Source organism: Girardinichthys multiradiatus, chromosome 5 (genome assembly GCF_021462225.1).
Source record: "Girardinichthys multiradiatus isolate DD_20200921_A chromosome 5, DD_fGirMul_XY1, whole genome shotgun sequence".
Classification (NCBI taxonomy): Eukaryota; Metazoa; Chordata; class Actinopteri; order Cyprinodontiformes; family Goodeidae; genus Girardinichthys; species Girardinichthys multiradiatus.
In genome coordinates, this window is record NC_061798.1 from 12,688,628 (window position 1) to 12,710,203 (window position 21,576).

The 21,576-nt window shown below is 40.8% G+C and overlaps 1 protein-coding gene across 21 annotated transcripts in view; it reads right to left on the bottom strand.

Moving 5' to 3' along the window:
* The window catches only part of ptprdb (protein tyrosine phosphatase receptor type Db), a 270,931-nt gene that overhangs the window by 116,381 nt on the left and 132,974 nt on the right, over positions 1 to 21,576 (bottom strand). The window contains exon 1 of one of the 21 annotated variants that reach the window (XM_047365106.1): positions 20,459 to 20,723. The exons of the other annotated variants lie outside the window; for them this stretch is intronic. The gene's annotated coding sequence lies outside the window, so the exon portion shown is untranslated. Of the gene's footprint in view, positions 1 to 20,458; positions 20,724 to 21,576 lie in introns of those variants that run through there. 21 annotated transcript variants of the gene reach the window in all.

The following is a 21,576-nucleotide window of genomic DNA, read 5'->3' on the forward strand; positions in this document are numbered from 1 at the left end:
ACCAACACCAGCAGCTGACACGGCACCCCAGACCATCACTGACTGTGGGTACTTGACACTGGACTTCTGGCATTTTGGCATTTCCTTCTCCCCAGTCTTCCTCCAGACTCTGGCACCTTGATTTCCGAATGAGGTGCAGAATTTGCTTTCATCCGAAAAAAGTACTTTGGACCACTGAGCAACAGTCCAGTGCTGCTTCTCTGTAGCCCAGGTCAAGCGCTTCTGCTGCTGTTTCTGGTTCAAAAGTGGCTTGACCTGGGGAATGCGGCACCTGTAGCCCATTTCCTGCACATGCCTAGGTAACTATTGAACAGTAAACCCTGGATGTTTCTACTCCAGACTCAGTCCACTGCTTCCGCAGGTCCCCCAAGGTCTGGAATCGGCCCTTCTCCACAATCTTCCTCAGGGTCCGGTCACCTCTTCTCGTTGTGCAGCGTTTTCTGCCACACTTTTTCCTTCCCACAGACTTCCCACTGAGGTGCCTTGATACAGCACTCTGGGAACAGCCTATTTGTTCAGAAATTTCTTTCTGTGTCTTACCCTCTTGCTTGAGGGTGTCAATAGTGGCCTTCTGGACAGCAGTCAGGTCGGCAGTCTTACCCATGATTGGGGTTTTGAGTGATGAACCAGGCTGGGAGTTTTAAAGGCCTCAGGAATCTTTTGCAGGTGTTTAGAGTTAACTCGTTGATTCAGATGATTAGGTTCATAGCTCGTTTAGAGACCCTTTTAATGATATGCTAATTTTGTGAGATAGGAGTTTTGGGTTTTCATGAGCTGTATGCCAAAATCATCCGTATTAAGACAATAAAAGACCTGAAATATTTCAGTTAGTGTGCAATGAATCTAAAATATATGAATGTTAAATTGTCATCATGACATTATGGAAAATAATGAACTTTATCACAATATGCAAATTTTTTGAGAAGGACCTGTACATCTCCTGCTTTGACTGAAACTGGGATGGACTACGGACCCCTGCGATCCTGTGAGTGCTTTGGGACGGGTTAGGAGCTTGAGGTAGGTCCTGTTTCTTGTTGAAAAGAGTAAGAACATTTCCCCCTCAAAAAACTGAAAAGTTGTTTTTCTAAAACAACGTCTAAAAAAGTTGGCAACACTGAGGCCGAAGCAAGAATAATTATTAATTTTAGAAAGCTGGCCAGGCTTTGAATAGCCATTTCAAAAAATGCAATTTTAATGTTGAAAAATGCTCTGTGGAAACCTAATAAGTAGTTGGTTGAATTACTAAGAGCTTGCCTTCGTCCTGCTGAGTTATTTAGCATTAGCATCTTCTTGAAAAGATACATATTTTATAGCAAAAATGTTGAATATAGAAGGCTTTTTCTGATTGTTTCATAAATCAGAAAAGAACTGATTGATGAACACCTTTGAAAAGTGGAGAGTTTTATATACTCAGCATATATCTGAGTAGATGTTTTAAACCCAAATTTTGAGACACAAGCCGCCTGCTTTGGGCTTGTGTACTACTTCTTAGTGGGCTATTAGTAACAAAACAAAAAAAAAGCCTTTATCGCATTGAAAAGGTTATTGCAAAAGAGAAAATCGTAGATATGAAAGGTCAGTAACTGTTCTGGAATTATTGCTACTCATGCCACAGTGATGCCTAGCATTTTCTTCCTCTGTATTTTGCTTGATGTTTTTTGTTATTGCCACCTACAGCAGGGCATGGGTATTACAGCTTTCAAAACATCTGTTTAAGAATCAAATAACTTAAGCAGATAAGTCAGGACCATAGACAACTGACAGTGGAAAACTGCAAGATGGGAGGAATGAAAAATAATTTGATATTGTTTATGCATGTATCATTGAAAATATGAGCCAATTTGTGTTTAATTTGTTTTCCTCTGAGAGTGTAAGCACTGACAGACTGCCATTTAGAGGCTACTCTCTGCCAATGCAAGTCCTCATGGATGATGTTGTCAATCATAACATCCCACCGAGGAAGGGTGATTTTAGAAGTCCTGGTTTGGGGAGAGAGTCAGCACAACAGAAAGACTAAACCAGCACTTCAACACGCTACAAACCCTGTCAGCACTTCCCTCTTCATAAGCGATTCCCCCGGAAGGTCAAACAGCAGCTTCATTGCTTTGATGACTGCCTGGAGATGTGAAGCACTTGTGGAATATTAGATTTAGTTTAAAAAAAAGATAACTCAGGATTTGCATTGATATTACATTATAAAAAGAACCTGAAAGGTAAAAAATTAATAATCTGAGTAAGAGGCTGTTCAGTGTCTGCTTTTCAAAGACTGGAACATTTAAGAAGATTCTGAATCATACTTCAGGTCATGACAGTCAGTTCTAAGAGGTGTTGTTCTGAGTCATAGATGGTAGAATTTACTGCACAAAGTCAATCTGCCAGCCTATGCATCAACAGGTGTGGCACAAGTGTCTGTATACTATACACTATCAATATGTAACTTATGTGTAATGTTAAAATCTATGGTAAGTGTCACATCAGTTTTTCTTCGCAGGATTAGCTACACAGGTGATATCGGTGCATTGGGTTAATCAAAACAATAAAGCTCTGTTCCAGCAGGTGCTCTCTTCAGGTGCTGAATCAAAGGTTCATTTTTGACTTTGATCCAGAAAAAAGCTGCAGCTGTTGGTTCATGGACTCACATGGTACCATTTTACATCCACCTTTACAATCAGCCGTGATCGTGATATTTGCACATCGTAGGGGATCCGTCAGACTCTAGATCGGTTCGCCCCTTTGCAAGTTTTGACAGTAACTACATTTATCAAAATCACATAACAGTTGTGACTGCACAAAATTAGGAAAACAAGTTATTATGATACTATCACTGAATATTGCAATGATGATATCCAAAATAATTGTCCAACATTGTCTTTGTTTAACCTTTGTCTCACAACACTTTGTGCGTCCGAGCTTCTCAGACACTAAGTATTTACATGTAGTCCATCTAGTCCATCCAGCTGGCCAGCTATAGTTTTGGCATGCAGAAACGACGAACGATGGCACTTGGAAAATAAGCACCCCTTTGCAATGTTACACATATATGTCAATGATGACAGTGATTTAATATACTGTGCAGCTTAACATTGAATAAATAGTTAACATTTTACTATTAATAAATAATTGCAGTACATTCCTAAATCCAATAATCAATGTGTAAGATATTCTTTAGCAGCTTTGGAAATATTTATTCATGCAAGAAATTAGATGAAGATATACATTTGTCATATTTTTTGTGGTAATACCATGATACTGTTGCATTTTCTTTTAAGTATGCCACACCTGCACCAGTCGACATGCAACATTTCCAGGAGCAATTTTCACTGAGGGTTGGAAAATTTGCTAGATATTAGAAAAACAGAATAGTATTCACTGTTCAGAGAGGTTCTTGTTTTATTGTTGTTGTAAAATTTTAATGTTTTCTAAGAACCAAAGCCTCGGCTGAATATTAAACATGACTAATTCGTTTCAGGAATTTTACTTAAGAACAGTTGTTATTATGTTGTTTATATAGTAAGTACTTTATGCACAAAATGCACAAGGTGTCAGTTTATCTAGGTGTTTTTCTGAAAAAAAAACATTTCTTTTCCTCAACAAGAAATACTGTCACCTCCAAAGTGTTTTGTTCTGAACAATCCTCCTCTCTCCTTTTCAACTTCCTTGACAAGACAGTTGAAATAGTAAAGATATTTCTTTTCACAGAACAACACAAACTTGGACTTGATATAAACTGATAAAAAAAACCAAAAAAAAACGAAACAAAACAGTGCTCATACAATCATAAAAGAACATAATGATCTAATCTGTCACTTCCTTAAAGTCTGATAGGCCAATGCATCAGCACATGAAAAGCAATTTGTCACGGAGCAGCGGCAGGTTATGGCAGCGCGCTGATGGATCGCGGTTGTGTACGGAAACGATGGGTGAGTTGCCCTTGTCGAAGTTATGAAAAGGAGAAGAATGGGTAGGTGGGGAAGGACCAGGAGGGGGAGGGGGTGTGGATGCAAAGAGACCTAAATGTGTTCTGAACAGACTCGTTTGTCACAGTTTGTCATCAGGAAAGAATCAGTCTGTAAACAGCCCCGGTGTGTGTGTGCCTACAGTGGCAGCTGTGTGCACAAAGAGAGAGAGAGAGAGTCAGGTGGTGCATGGTTCCATATTTGACAGTGTGTAATGAGTGTGTGAGTGGACTTAATTAACACAATGACTGGTCACTTCATATTGACATGAGATCAAAGACAACTACCGTTGGCTTGCAAAAGTTTTTATATATGTCCTCTTTAAACAGTGAGGTTGCGGAGTCCAACCACAACCCTTGGGACAATGGCCATTAATAGCCACGATTTGGAGTCTTCACCAAGGCTTTCGGTTCAACTCGCTCTGGTCATTCTAGTCCTTAATATTTTTGTAGTAGCTCTTCAGGTATTTTTATGCTTTTCCTGTCACTGTGGTGTGCGGTATAAAATCCATGGCTTGTCATTCTATTTGCTACCTCACCGAAAACTTGCTCATACTGCTGGCATAAGGCAGTATGACAATCTGTTCACATTTCGGCCCTGCTCAGCTACGATGGGTCCTGCTTACGAGCAGGCAACCAAGAAAGCCTTTGGTTTGTAACATGAGAAAATGTGAGGAAGGTCACTGGGTGTGAATACTTTTGTAAGGAATTGTATACCTCAAATCCAAGTGCATGTACAAGCACTTACTCAGGCAGATCATGTGCTGTGGAATTCAAAACATTTGACCCCAATCTGTGTTCCTGCCTTATTTATAGTTTAAAGTTGGCCTTCCTTTGTTTTAATTGAAATGCTTTTCTGAGGAGTTGAAGTGTTGAGGGTGGGTGGGTGAGAGGAAAAGAAGAACAGTGTGACATGCATGCATTTGAAAATACGAAAAATTCCAAATATACAGTATATGTCAGAAAAATAGTTTTCCTTTTGTGTTTTCTGACTGAATAAAAAAAAAAAGAATATATAAATATATATATATATATATATATATATATATATTTATAAAGCATTACAGCTACCTTATCATTCTGCACATTCCAGCAGTTTTCCCAATGGGGAGTTAGTTAGGAGAATACAGTTAGCACAACCAGGATGCAAAAGGGGATTTAAGAGCTATTCTCACATAGTGTGTCCCTCCACACTCCAATAAATGCACTTTTACAATCCCCTTTCCCTTTATATCAGGCACATCTGATGCACACTCACACACAAAGTACAGCCCTTTTCCTTGGGCCAAGTCGGCAGGGCAACAGAGTGTATCCTCGGAGATGCACTGTGCCAAATCAATGGCACCCAGCAGCCTTCCACAATGAGCCCCACCATTTCACTGGCAGCCACCCAGCGCAGCCGAGAGGCTGCTAAATCATCTGTGAGGCTGCGTACAATGAGCAAAGGGTTACAACAGAAGGAAATATCACAAGGCTGCAGAATGTGCACGTGTGCTGGGGGTTCAATTTGCTGAGGGAGGGCTTAATGTATGCTGCTTGTGTAGGCTCTGGTTGTTGGAGGATGACTTGTCACGAACAGCCTTGCTTATCACTGTTTGTGATGGAGTGATAGCATGTGTGAGATGATCACAATAGATTGTATGGCTGTTTGTAGAATTCAAATCACAAAGATGCAGCTTTACAATTATCATATGGATGGTTGTTCTCATTCGACGGATCTAGCTAAATGCATATGTGAAGCTCCAACCTCCACACACAAAAACACAGCTGCCTGTCTTGGCTCCGATTTTCACACACTAAGTTATGGCTGGCATTGCAGGCTGGTTTCTAATCCACGAATCAGCACATCAGCCAAGAAATGTCAGACTATGTTCTAATCTGGCATTTCTTTCCTTTAACTCTGTGTACATAATATAAATGTGAATCACGATTGTGAGACTGTCCCATTGCTTGTCTTGGAAAACACAAATGCAGGCAGTGAAATGCTCACACAAAGACCTCTGTGCACTTGAATGGGAGCACAAACGGTTTCGGGCTCAGGAGGTGACACAGCTCTGCAGAAGAAAGGGGGATCAAGCTGTGTCCTGACTGATTTCTGAACTTTGCTCCAGTGTTTCTGGCACTTATGTATGGAAACACACTTTCAAAAACTGTTTCAGTACTACATGATGACAAAACAGGCGCCAAATTTTTGAAAATACCTCTATCAAGGTATTTTTAAATAACTGGGATTACAGTCCCTGACTAATCTCAAATTCTCAATGTCGGTGATGCTATTTGATTTAATGCAACCCCTAGAGCTGCGTGGCTGCCAAATGTTTTGCCAGTTTTTAAAAATCACAAACAATTCGACCCAAAAAACTTCTGAAAATGTGGGTACAAAATATGAACCTATAACTGCCTAAACCGCAAATGGGTCTTATAATCTATAGGTTTCACAAATCACAAAACAAAATTTTGGAATTGGCATTTTTGGAGCGTAGTACAGTTTATTTGGCAGCTGGCTAAAATAGATCCACTTCAACTTTTAGACTTATCAAATAAACTCTGGAGTATCCTACATTAAATAAATTGTTTAAAGCACATTTGTGAACACTGGTACTGTAATTCCTGCAAAAAAACTGTTTTATATTGTTATATATGTTTGGTATTTTAACCAGAGCCAGTTTAACCTTAATTTAAACTTCCCTGGAGCCCTGTGACGGACTGGCAAGCTGTCCAGGGTGTATCCTTCCTCCTGCCTAATGACTCCTGGAGATAGGCACCAACCCCAGCCTCCAAAAATAAGTGGATATAGACAATGGGTGGATGGATGGAGTTCAAAAAGCTAGTTTAACTCAGTAAGCCACAAACTAAAATACTGATAGGTAATATGTAAAAATCAAGCTTTTATGAGGCAAATCAAAGATAAAGCATATCACAAAAACTGCATTTATTTGTATATTTTTATTTTTATATATTTATTTATTTGTATTATTAGATCTTCAGGTTGGAGGGGAGTTCCTGCCTCAGGTGGAGGAGTTTAAGTATCTCGGGGTCTTGTTCATGAGTGAGGGAAGAATGGAGCGGGAGATTGACAGACGGATCGGTGCGGCTGCCGCAGTAATGGGGGCGCTGTGCCGGTCCGTTGTGGTGAAGAGAGAGCTGAGCCGAAAAGCGAAGCTCTCAATTTACCGGTCGGTCTACGTTCCTACCCTCACTTATGGCCATGAACTTTGGGTCATGACCGAAAGAACGAGATCCCGGATACAAGCGGCTGAAATGAGCTTCCTCCGTAGGGTGGCCGGGCACTCCCTTAGAGATAGGGGGAGGAGCTCGGCCATCCGGGAGGGGTTCGGAGTAGAGCCGCTGCTCCTCCACATCGAGAGGAGCCAGTTGAGGTGGCTCGGGCATCTATACCGGATGCCTCCTGGACGCCTTCCTTGGGAGGTGTTCCAGGCACGTCCCACCGGGAGGAGGCCCAGGGGACGGCCCAGGACACGCTGGAGGGACTATGTCTCTCAGCTGGCCTGGGAACGCCTTGGGCTCCCCCCGGAGGAGCTGGAGGAGGTGTCTGGGGAGAGGGACATCTGGGCGTCTCTGCTGAGTCTGCTGCCCCCGCGACCCAGTCCCGGATAAAGCGGAAGACGACGAGTACGAGTATGATTTTTATTCTATAGCAAAAAATAAATCAATAAAAAATTAGTTAAAAGAAAGGCTAGAGAGTCTTTTTCCTTTGTTAATTTTATTTTTTCCCACACTCATCCAGACTTGGGAAATGATAAAAGCCAATACCATACTCTTCTACATTGTTCAAACCTAAATTGTTTCCTGGGGAGAAGACATTCAATGTGAATTAACAGTATTTAAAAAAATTAAACTGTATAAATTTTTATCCATTTTGAACTAAACATTTTCACCAGTGAATGACACCCATACCATTATAGATTGGTACAAATATGTTTGCAAATTAGTTAGTTAGTCACCCATAGTAAATACAGTGTTACCAAAAGTAATTGTCTGTACATAAGCTTTGAAACATCCTAAAGGTGTTCAAGAAGGTTGAGGTCAGGACTCTGTGCAGGCCAGTCAAGTTTCTCCACACCAAGCTTTATTCACCTGCAGCCATGGAGGTAATTGTAACACTGGAGCTCACTGATGTGACCCAATACTTTTTGCAATATAGTGTATATGTAACTAACTTATTTTATGACTAAAATCTGCTTCCAAATATCCTTCTCTAGAATTGCATAACAGTTAACAATCTTGCTTTTCTATATAAATTAAAGTTTTTAGGATGTTTGAATAGCAACACAAAGAGTCAGAGTGGGCGAGAGGAATTCATATTGAAGCTCTATATTGAAGCCAGTATTCATATTGAAGCTATATAAAAGCTCTATAAAATCTCTGCAGCCCAGTCCATTCATCTTCAGGCCAGTGGATTCTTTTGGGTTTGTTATGTACTCTCTGCTCTCTTCCGGTGTGTTTATGGTTTGTATGAATAAAATATTCGTTGGGCTCCGGAAAATGCCTCATTATTCTCAATATTAAGATGCATATCTTGGCAAGAGGTTAGACAAGAAATAAATAAATAAAAACCTTGAAGGAAAATTTTCAATTGGAAAGCACTCAGTAACAGCTTATTGATGTTCAGACCGAGACAGAAGAGGAGCTCTATCTGTAACTTTAGAAGACAACCTTGTTATTTTCAATAAAGCTATTACAGGAGCTTCTTGTTGAGAGGGACCGGGGGAGGCCGGCAGTTTCTGAGGTGTCTCTTTGCTTTAGCCAGGAGTTTCAGAGGATGCACAGGGAAAAATGATGCCAATCTCTACACCAGGGGATGTATTAAATGACGGCTCTAATTTAATATTGAGACATTGAGAAACCTGCTACGGCACTTCCTGTGTCTGAGGGCCGTTCAGGAATGGAGCTGGTGCTTGCTGAGTAGGTTGTTTGGGATACATTAGCAAGGAAGGGAAATGATTTTAAGGTACATATTTACAAGTTGAGTGATAGGCATGGTGTGATTATGCGAAGCTGGTCTGTTGGTGCCGTTTTATTTTAATCTAATGCACTGGCACGTCCTTATCATAAATGTTTCCAGTTTATAGCAGACAACTATACATTAACATCCTTACATAAACCATGCCATTCACAAAAGCACACTTCAGTTCATGCAAACATAAAGTTTTTTGCAAAAGTATTCGTACTTGTTGAACTTTCTCACATTTTGTTACATTACAAGCAGAGTGGCCAGGGTTAAATTTGAGGGGAAGTGTAAAATAGGGTTAGTTTTTAAAACAATATTCCATGCTCAAAAGCATCTTACACTGTTCTATTTATCAAGTTGAATGTTTTGGACTCCATAAAAAGTGAAATGTGTGGCAGAATTTACTCTGAATGTACTGTACCCGCATTGACATATGAAGGTGGCAGCATCATGCTTTTGGGATGGATGGAGGTAAATACATGGCAAGCCTTCCACTGTTCAATCCATCATTTTTACATAGACAGAGTATGGTGCAACTACAAACTAAGCCCAACCAAGTCAGGCTATTCAACTTATTTGACAGGTCAGGCAAGAAGAGCATTAATCACAGCATCAGCCAGGCTCATGGTAAATGTGGAGATGCTGTAGAATCTGCTGACAGATTAATATTTGACAGGACAACTGTTAGTTGTGCACTCTCCGAAGTTGGTCTTTATTAAAGGGTGGCAAGAAGAAAACCATTGTTAGAAGGGCATTATCCACTTACAGTATTAATCGTTGGAGAAGGCCACAAGCCACGTAGCAAATGTGTAAAAAGGAACAATGTTAACAACATTATGGCCTACATGCAAAATACTATAAGTTGTAAAAAAGTAACACAACACATCATCTTAAGGAGACCATCCTCACTGTATAACATGTTTGGGGCAGCATCATACTGTGAGTTTAGTTTGCAAAGGACTTGAGACTGGGATTCAGCTTCCAGAAGGACGACACTAAACATACAATCAGAGCTACAAAGGAATGGTTTAGATTGAACCATATTTACATGTTACAATGGCCTACTCAAAGTCCACATCTAAACCAAATGAAATTGAAAACTGAAGGATGCATAAAGCTCAGTTGAGTTCTACTGAACTTGAGATATTGTGCACTGAAAAATTTGCAAAAATGTGCAAAATTGGTAGAAAAATACCCAAAAAGATTTGCAGCTGTAGGATTAATAGGATACAAATTCATGCCACACTTTTCAAAGTGTTATTAGTAAAAAATGTAAAAATCCATGTATAATTTTTCCTACTCTTAAAAATTGTTATCTACATGGTGCTGGTGTTAAAATCCCAATAAAGTACATGTTAGCTTGTGGCTGTAATTAAAAAAGTTATGAATACTCTTCCAAAGCCCTCTAACAGAATTTAAATCCTCCTGACTCAGCATGACACTAAAGGTCAGGTTTGTAATACTTGCTGCCTGTGGCATCTTGCCATCTGAGCACGGTGTTAGGATTGTGATTTTGAATGTTTACTGCATGCAAAGCGATTACTTATCTACATGTGCACACAGGCATTTAAAGATTTCAGCAACGCAGCTGCACACGCCTCCATCTTGTAGCGTTAGACCATTTAAGGTCTGTACTGAGATTTCAACAAGCCATAAGCCCCCAGAATTCACAGAATCAATACCAACAGGGTTGGCTGAGAAAAACAGCGTCAACAAACACACGCGCGTGCACACACATTACGCGTCATTTAATCCCAGGTGCCTTGGGGAATCGAAGGAAAATAGGAAGGTTGAACATAATTCCTGAACATGAATAACAAGAAATGGGATTTGTGTTGGCCTTTCAGTCCCCCATAGAAGAGATGTGAAAATGAATGACATCAGGATAGAGGAGGAAAAAAAGGACAAAGGAAATGGCTCAAATTAACATCCTTGTCTGCGATTCATTTGACGGTGACAAAGAGTTATTAATTAAAGATTGGAAAGAGTTAATCCTGCACACACAGAGGGAGATTTATAGGAATAATTTGTTGTGGGTGATTGATGAGAGATTATTTTTGGTATCTAATTGCTTTTTGTGTGAATGGGCTGCAGACTGGAGCTCTGCTATCATGGTGAGACATGGAACCCTCTGTATTTATTTATGTTCTGTTCATTCCCTGCTTTAGCTTTCGTTACTCTCTACAGTGGCTGCTGAGGGACTGACAGAAGGAATGTAATAACAGCTTTTACTGCATCCACATAAAAGACTTGTATGTTTATTGATCCCAACACATGGTGGGGAGCCGCTTCCAAAAATGGAAGAACTGAAGAAAAATAAAACAACGAAAAAGTGGATAAATCCAAGGTCTGGGTGCACCATTTTGGTGAAAGAAACCAACTGTGTTCTTGTATGCAAAACATTAACAGTGGTCTTGGAGGCTCAACCACTAGGGAACTTGCTGTGTTACGACGGGTGGGCGTTTGTTAGTCTGAATATGTAGTAAAAATATTCTCTGGAGATTTATACAACAACAGATCATGGGGAAAAAAACAGGCAAGCTTGCCTAATTACCTCAAATTTTCAGGGTTTATATTGTTGCCTGAGGTTGTTGCTTTCCACACTGCAGTAGCAGGTGGGAGAAAGCTGAGGGCAAACAGAATGACATGAGCAATGAGCAGCCACAACCACAAACATCAATGTAATTTCTTTGATGATCCAACACAAATTGTGAAGTGGAAGGAAAAAGATACATGGTTTTTCGAAAATTTCAAGAATGAATTTTGGCCCCTTTTTACTCGCTTGCACTAATTAAATCCAGCAAAACTATTTGCCTTCAGAGACAACCAATTAGAAGACCTAATCTCTGTATAATTTTATCCTACAAAATTGTTCTGTGAAGGTCTCGGAAAAGTAAATGTAGGACATTTGTGAAAAAAACAGCATCATAAAGTGGGATGAAACATGTGGGAGAAGGTGCTCTGGTCAGATTGGATTATAACTAAACTTATTGGCCTGGATGCAAATTGCTAAATTTGAAATAAAACAACCTCCCCAACAAGAAACATTTTAGTGGATGCATTATGCTTAGGGAATGGTTTTCTTCAGTAGGGACAGGAAAGCTGTTCAGAGCTGGTAGGAAGAAAGATGGTGCAAAATTAAATGAAAAGCACAAGACACAAAAAAAGAACATGCAGCCAAATGACACAGAAAAACAAGAAACAAAAAAAACATGAACATTTCCAGAAGTATTTTTTTAGATCTCTGTTTTAACTGTAAAAACTGCATTTCCATGTGCATCAGGCGCTAATAAGTTTCAGACATTCACAGAAAACTAAAGCCATTAAACTGTCCACACTGATTGACAAGTGTTGTCTGGGAAAATATGAAAGTGACGACAGCATGGTGTCAAATATGCTACTAAAAGCAAGGAAAAAGGAAGGAACAAAGATCTGGATGGCTGCCAGGTTTATCGAGTAAACTTTAATATCCCGCACCTTCCGAAACTGGAGCAAACCCTGGCTGACTGCTATATCTGTGGATCTGTGCGCTGAGGAACAAGGTAACTCTTTGAGAGCAATTTCACAGATATCAAATGGGTTTTACCGCTGTCTCTCTGTGACAGTGATTAAAGGAGATAATAATGAGTAGTAGTGCAAACACGTGTCACTCAGGCACCACTAAGGAGAGTGGGGGGGAGACAATGAAGGAGAATAAAGAGGAGCAAGCAAAAAAGTAACAAAGCTAAAATGAATAAATTATTGAACAAATAGCTGTGGAATAGAAAGTCGGCAGAAAGGGCCATATGGCTACAAACAGCAACAAATTCTCTGGCAGAGAGAGAGAAAGAAGAAGTGATGTGGAAGTCCTGCAGCCCTGCTGCTAAGCTCCTGCTGCAGATTAAACTGTATGGTACAGAAGAGGGATGGAAAGACAGGAGAGAAAGAGAAAGTCTGGAGGAGCAGGAGAAAGAGCTGTAGAGGGAAAATAAGGGCTTTGTGGTCTGGCGCTAGTTTGCTATGTAAAGCCATCATGCATGCAGTAGGGATAGGAGATGAGGGAGCTGGAGTGCAGGGTCGATGAGTAAGCAATAATATGAGAGGAGCAGATAGGAAAAGAAGAGTGAGATAAAAAAAAATGTGCACTGAAAGGAGAAGAAAAAGGATGGAAACGCTTAAACTGTGACTTCGGAAGAGAGGCCTTGGTTGTTTCTGGGAGTTTTGTGTGTATAAGTGTGGCTGGAAAATGAAATTGTTGTGGCCGTGCTTGGCTCTGTCAAAAGCAGGGATGGGGATAGGAGAGCGCTGTGAAGGGGATCCTCCGGACCACAAACCCCACCTGTCGCTGTGTCTTGTTTCTCTATTCCTGTCAGCTCCTTATAACACAAACACATGCAAGTCTTTTAATAATACTGGAAATTAGGTATGCATACTGGCTATTAAAGTTATAATATTTATCAAAAGATTATTATCATTGACTTTTGTAAAAACAAAAAAATCATCCATACTGTAAAAAATATAGAATAAATGTGCCAAACTGCTGAAAACGGATGGATAATGATCTTACCATTTATTGAAGATGGGGGAAAAATATTGTGATAGTAATTACTTGTTTGCAAACTCTTAAAAGCATGGTTGGTACTGTTAAGCTGATGTCAAACTATTTCATATTTTGCTATGCATGCTTGTGTATTGAAAAACACTTGGGTCTAAACGTGAGGAAATTGAGGGGATTTTGTGGAACTTCAAGTCCGCCGCACAATTTAGGTACAGTAGATGTGTCACTTACCACGTACCTTTTTTAAATAGTTCATGTTCACTGGAATGAATGGTGTTGAATTCATAATATTCTGCTGTGTTAGGACTGATATCTATACTTATTTTCATTTTGAAGCACTAATGGTCTTTATTCTTTTTTTTTCTTTGTTTACTGTGTCCTGTCCGGCAGAGTAGCACTCAGAATTGTTGTCTAAGTGCCAGGAAAAAGCCCAACAGATTTACTTTCAGAAGTGGAGCATTACAGCTAATGCTTTAAAGCTCTGCTTGATATTTATAAAAGAAACTTTATGAGGAACTGCTTTGGGATTATTTCAATTGTTACGGACACGGAGACAGAAATGGAAAGGAAAAAAAGAAGCGCAAAAGAGAGAAAGGGGGGCAAAAAGGAAAAGGGAAGAGAAGGAAAATCGAATGGAGAAAAGAAAGAAGAATGAAGAGAATACAAGATAACACCTTGCTTGCTTCTACACCTGCAGAAATGTTCGTATTACCAGCTTTTTTACCGAAAGGTTCACGGTACTTATGAATGCAAGATGTATTTAGTGGTAAAGCGGTTCAATATAGAACATTTGTGTATCTGTTTACACCTGAATCTAAACACCTGTCGGTCTGAGTGTGAGCGCGCTTGTGTATACAAGGTTTCTCCATAAAAATATGCAATAGTGAGTGTGAGGAGCCACAGACCTGGCTCCCTGGACCCGGGACAGATACGGAGGAGATCCGAGCCATAGACACCCAAAGGCCCCCCAGAGCACAGGAACCCCAGGAGAACCACCACTGGGAATACCGTAACCCCCCGAGAGAGGAGCAGTGGAGAATCCGAGGGGAACCACCCAGCAGCCACAGTGCAGAAGCCCCAGGGAGCTGCAGCGATGAGCCCACAGGCCCCGCCGGCAGCCGTTTACATCCGAGCAGATCCAGCCATGGACCCAGAGACCCGAGTCCCTGGGACATATCAGTCCCCAAACAGAGGCCCGACCGAGCCCAGGGGTCCAGGCCCCGGCAAGCAACCACCGGGAGTGAGCCAGCACACACCAAAGCACCCAGCCCCGGATACCGAGAACCACAAGTACACCAGCGGGCAGAGATACCAACCACCGGCAGGTAGTGTGGCGGGGAGGGAATAGGCCCCACATGCGATGGGGGCCTAAACTGATCCAGGAGAAGGAGCAGCCCAAGACCCAACCTGACACAAAAAACAGGCACACACAATCACTATCACACATTCCCACCGTCATGCGTACACATAAAAACACTCACATCCACGCACCCGTAAAGACAAACGTAAAGACAAACCACAATGGACGTCGTACACTCACTCGCACTCCCCATACATACTCCCCCATGCAACCAGCCCCCGGACCCAGGAGGTGGTTCCCTTTCCTCTGGGGGTGGAGACAGGCAGACTGCCCCAGCACCTGAACCTGGTCGGGCTAGCCCGGGCTTGTACCTGAACATGAGCGACCCCGGCCCGGACCCCGACCCCCCTGCCCCAACCCCAGTCTCCAACCGCCCCCATCCTCATCTGGGGAGGGGGCCATGTGCAAAAGAGGGGTCTACATGGTCCAAACAATCCTGCCAACCAGAGCCACAGAATAAAATGGTCTTTATTCTTTGTTTTTAAGACATGAAATTGCCTTGGGATGAAGGGTGAAAGAATGGGAGTAAAGATCCTAAAGTCAGTAATATTAATGAGATAAAAATGCTTTTTATTTATCACACACTTTACATTTTTAGAGTAAACATGTAAGTAGAATAAAAGCATGGGTAAATACATTAGCAACTTAAATTAAAAGAGTTTCTGTTAAAAACAAAATGTTTTAAGATAATATTTAACACTGTCTTTAGATCTTGATGTTATGTCTGCTTACAAGTATCTCTGGAAGTCTGGAAAGTGATATTAGCTGGTTTATTAGTGAGGCTACCTGCTCAGGTTGCCAGCCTGCAGCCAGTTGCTTAAAAGACCAATCGTTGGTTGTCAGTCGTCTTACCTTAATAAGAGTGATAGTTTCTATAGTTTTCGCATTATGACTGTCCGTGTTTTTCGCAATCTCAAATATTTCCTAACAGTATAAATTTGTCTTTCTTGAAACTGATGGAAACATTAACCAATAGAAGTTGGCAGCTCTTGTGTTTCATTCAGCAAAACAGATAAACCTCAGCTCAATTCAGTGCTTTGTTTAGCATCTCCTTAAAAGGAGCTCAGATTGTATGATGGTAATTTTTTGTAGTTTTATAAGCACATCTTTTTAAAAACCTTGGCATTCCTTGACATCCGTAATTGGTTCATGTCTAATGGAAGAGACTCCAGTTTGTGTCTGGACTAATAGGCAGAACACTGTTAAAATTGTCCCTGAGCAAACAGTATATATTTTTCCTCTTTCACACTGCTTCTCTATTGTGTCTCCTCGGTTAAAAACCTTGCCTAAAACAGACTAAACGCTTTTGTTCAGGGAAAAAGGAATCTGGACTAAAATCACAATAGGAGAAAAGAGGAAACAAGGGAGACAAACAGAGAGAACAAACCTGGCACAGAGAACTGTTGAAGCAGGGAAAGTCTTGAGTTAAATTTTTAATATCTTACCATATGTTCATCTCCACAGGTAAAGACGGCTTTGCTATAAAATACAGGCTGTTTGTGGCAATGGTTGTGTGATAGACAAATGAAAAAGGAAGAAAAACAGCTATTGTAGGATGAGAAAAAAAGAAAAGCAGCAACAGGCAAAAAAAACAGGTGTAACATGACCTGATAGATTAAGCAGAGAACAAGCAAACGAGACAGAAAGATGACAGAAACAAATCTTATTGATTAGGCTGAGATGCTGGAGAAGCATGGGGAAAGTGAGATCAGGGAGCAATCTAGATATCAGACGGAGAAAAAGACAGGAAGGCTGATTCTCGGGGCAAACCAGCAGGCTGATGATGAGGAGGGCCAAGACGGATTGGAAGCCGTCCCCTTCGACTGCCAGGTGAATCAATAGTATTGCTGTGTCTCAGCTTTTCTTCCTCCTCCTTCACTACTCTTGGTTCCTTGTCCTATCATCTCTGCTAGCAGCGACACAGCTGGGTGCTGGCTAACTGCAGCTGAGGCATGAGCCTGTTGTCCCGCCTGGAACAGCCTGTTTTCACCTCAGTGCTTTCTCTCAAAAAGCCTTTTTGTGAGTATTAATTCATAGCGTACAGTTTGACTCATGTCCTACAATTGTATCTCTTGCTTACATGCATTGTTAGGCAACAAAAAAGTTCTACTTTTACCTTTCTTGTTAGGGTTCTTGGTAGGCAAGATGGGTTACCCTGCCAGCAGCTGTTGGCCTGCTCCGGTCTTCCTGGTTTTGGCTGAGCTGGTGTGTGAGAACCAAAGGCTCTGCCACTATAATTACCAACCCAACTTGAAACATCCCTGACCTTAACGCAACCTCTCTCCAATTGACCACTGACCCAACCCTCTGAGCGATGATTTGGCCCGTTTGAGACTCACATGAGTCCCAGTCCCGGCTCTGTGCGTTTGCACTGACGAACAGACATGCTCTCACTCACAGCTGGCTCTGCAAACACTGGCATCCATCACATCTTGTGAAACTTAATCTCTCTGAGAGGTGGAACAGCTGCAGTGGCACGCAAGTACATGTGCACACAAACACACATAAACACGCTGCACAGAGACGCACTGGAATATTGGTCAGGGAAGGACTTGCTCATCCTCGAACATGGCATGTGGGGAGGCACCTCTGACCTGAGTGCAGCAGGTTTCAGTCATAAAACAGCTTAAGGTCCACTTCCCTAATGTGCTCAGAAGTATCTACGGAGAACAGCAAAGGCAGTTCTCAAGCTCAACAGTGAAATGTATATATTTTCTATAAAACACATATGTGGTCATCATAGTTGAATATTTTGGTAGATAACTTCAGTTTAATTTAATAACAACCATCAAGCCTATTTTTATTTAGATAACGCGATAGGACTCCTATTTTGAAGTAAGACAGGAAGTATTCCCTTTGTTGTTAAATTGTGTTAACATTTGTGTGGAGCCGGTTAATAAAGACTTCTTGTTAGGAAGGTTGACAACAGTTGGTCAGAAACGCATCAAAGAAGCCTCCACAACCTTGAAATTGTTTTTTTGGTAACATTTCGGAAACTTGGTAGAAAAAAAGAAACCGCGACACTAACAGACAAAGTAAAAACAGTTTCTAAGCACCGTACTTCTACCAGCTAAAATGCTAACAACTAACCGCTAATGACAGTAAAGTCATCAGTTTTGTTATACTGGTCCCCTTTTAATAAGATGTTCACAAATATACTTTTTTACAAGTCAATTCTTAAGTGTCTAATGACTGAAATTAAAATCTTCACATTGAAGCCATGTAGTCTACTCTGCTTTTAGGACTGCTATACTATAGGTTATGAATTCAAATCATCATGCCTAACGTTCACTTAATCCTTGAACATTTAACGTATTTGTTATCTTTTTCAGAACATTTCATTCAGTGTGTAAAAAAACACCAGATAATGTTGAATGTATGAATAAATCAAATAGGAATAACTTTTATATTGAGGAAATGGAAATTACTTTGTATTGACACTAGCTTAAAAGCGAGAGAATAAGTCATCAGCGGCAAGTTAAGTTTATTATTTTTTAAATGACCTGCAATCATTTAATACCAATTTAAGTTGAGAGATTTCCAAGTGGTCAATATTATGAAACTACAACAAACATGAATCGGTTTTTGAACCATTATTAACTTGTTTGCGAACATTCCTGGTTAATAAATCAAACTCATCCTTTAATAGCAGAATACACATCTCTGTCAGAGTTGTGGTCTGAGGCTTACTGACTGCAAATGCTTGCTTGATGGTTGCATTAAATAAAAACATATGAACTTGAAAGCTGCTTTTCAGGTTTTAACTGTAATGTGCTGTCAGAAACACATGCAAACTGTGTGTTTCCATGGCAATCGGTCATCAGTCGGAGGGGACAAAATCTACCCAATGGATCAACATTTGTCAGCTCACTTTCACCCATGATAACTTAGCATTCAGACTGCTCATGAGACTCAAGTCCGATACTTCAAGTCTAAATCAATTTAGAAGCTTTGCGACTTAAGTGCAGTGTGAGTCCCCAAGTCTGCCTCTAGATCAAAATCTAAAACACTTAGACTGGTCAGATCTAAACAGGATAACTTAACACTGAACAGAGAACTAAATACAGTTTAGAATAAAAGATTAATAAAACATTTATTCTGTATGTGAAAACAGTAATAAGTGATGGTTTTTAATGCCTTTTTGGCATCAGGTCCTCCTGAAAATTACACAAGCATAAAGAAGCACAATATATGGACTGTGTATGCTTTGGTGCCTAAACGGGGATAATTTTACCCCTATCATGAGCCGTGAACCCTTAAGCACATTTCTATGAATCGTTCAAACTCAGAATCGGCGGGGCAAACTTCAAAGGTATCAGATAACAGGTATCGGCCAGAAAGAGCTTTTTGGGTGCATCTTTCCTAAAATGTTGTCTTGTTCTCATAAATCCAATAGCGCATAATGTCTCAACTCATGGGCAGCATGTATTGCTACACTTCTTTTAGAGACCAAATTTGGTCATTTAGTTAGGATCCTTCATTTTGCAAACTTCCCAAACACCTCCGACAAAGCAGGTTAAAGCTACACCTACTGTGGAACAAAGTCCTTGCTGGAGCAGACACCCTGCATATGTGGCGTTATTATGCCTCATCATGATGTTTTCTCCATGCACATGTCTCAATCTCATAGGCTCACAGGACTAGTATGACGATCTGTACGCCAGCCGAGGTCTGTAGTGGGTGCCATATTGACAATGTTTGAGCAAGACTGCTGACTGCTGTCAAACCCACAGTTATCAGCACGTTACAGCACATTACGATCAATGAGTTACAGCGGTGGCAAAAAGAAACACGGGAACTGCAGCAGAACAGAAAGGAATCATAGCATCCTGCAGAAGAGAAAGATGAGTCCTGTGGAGTTATGGCCATAATCAAAAACCTCTTTAAAAAACAAATATATGTTTAAGTAGATTAGAATCCCCCACATATAAATTCACAGCGCACACAAAAACAGAACCAACTGGCTGCCCAGTGTCTGAATGCACCATTAAACGGTTTAGGGGACGTGCCGGGAGCATGGGTCCAGTCATGAGAAAATACCTCTGAGCAGGTTTTGAGCTGGGAGCGGCAGCCCCAGCGGAAAGCAAGCTGTTTGGAGCCTCCTTAATCTCTCATCAGCATTAAAAACCTAATTTAAAGAGCTGCCTTGAAGCTATGAGAAGTGCTATAATAATCTCTCATTGCATTTGACAGGAATGTAATTAGAATTTCTGGGTAGCACTTTTCTATATATTAATATACCAATATGACCAGCAAGATGAATATTGATGAACATCTTATGCTAATCTAAGGCTTTAAATTAAGAAAATAACAGGAGAATATAATAAATGACAGATTATAATTAAAACAATGGATCAGGCTATAACTGAGATCTGTATGAACTCACAACTACCCCACGGAGGTGCAAAACAGATTTCCTATGAAATCCCACAACAACCACCTGAAACACTCATAAAACAACTAATCAGCAACACGACACATATTAGGTGTCACTCACTCAGAAGCATGCGCACACACTCCGTAAGCACAGATCGCTTCTGTGCACGGGGGATGCATTATTAGAAGAAGTTGAGGCTGCTGTGCATGCAAATCAATAACAGAAGCTGCAGACAAAATCTCAAGACACTCACTCACCATATCAACACCCTGCAGGGAACCGTCGCTGGAAACAAAGAAAATAAAATAAAGCTCACAGTGTGGCAGCTTCAAGCTTTCTCCGTCGACCGACTGCCTGCACAACATCCACCACGGCTGCAGCCCAAATAATCCACCGTGCATCTGTTTCAACCTCTCTCCCTTCCTGCCGTCCTCTCTCTCCCTATCAACTGCTCTGTCGCTCTCTCTCTCGCTCCAGTAATTTCAAACCCGGTACGTGCGTTTCTGTGTGTGTGTTTCTGTGCATCAGCCTGTCTATGACTCGCTAAGGTAACTGCTGAGTCCTCCGGTGTGGTGGATAACGGGAAGCTGGTGCAGATTTAAAGATGCAGACAACAAGCTAAATGTGTGTGTGTGTGTGTGTGGGGGGGACAAAGAAGAGATCTTCAACTCCATGCGACATCATCACTCTGGGGGTTGAATATGCATGAATATAGTCAATTACCAGGGTCCAGATTTAAGTGAATTTCATTTGTTATAATTCTGCAGTGGTCAAGCAAATGCATTCATAAATAAATAAATAAGCATCTCCAAATCTCAACTCCACTGCAAACCTCTTTTTATTTCTTGATTATTTTGTCAAATTAAACTCAGATTGAAATTAAATCTGTTGAGTTTTGGCAACAGGGTAGCTGGTATAAAGCGAGAGCGTTTGAAGATTATAAGATGCAGCAATCACAGACACAATTTATCTGCAGAGACAAGGGGGCTGATCTTATCTCCAGTAAGCAGCAGCTCCTTGATAAGCTGGGAATATTGCCTGAATACTTCTTGTTATTAAGGTCAGTGCTTTTCAGATTGGGCTTCACGAACATTATAAAGAGTTCTTTGGGAGGGGATTTCAGAGCTCCACAGAAGAAAGAAATTGTCATGGTTCGTATGTGAGAATTGTGTTTCCACAACTACATGATTGCTTGGAGATAAAATCCAAAAGCTTTTTAAGGTTCACTTTGTCTCTGTGTAAGAGTTATTTGGGTTTGTGTTTACTGGGACAAATTAGAAATCATTCATCATCCTTATCTAGAGCACTGGCAGTTCTTGGATAAATTTTGATCACTTGACTCAGTTTAAGATTTTCGAAGGCAAATAAACACCAA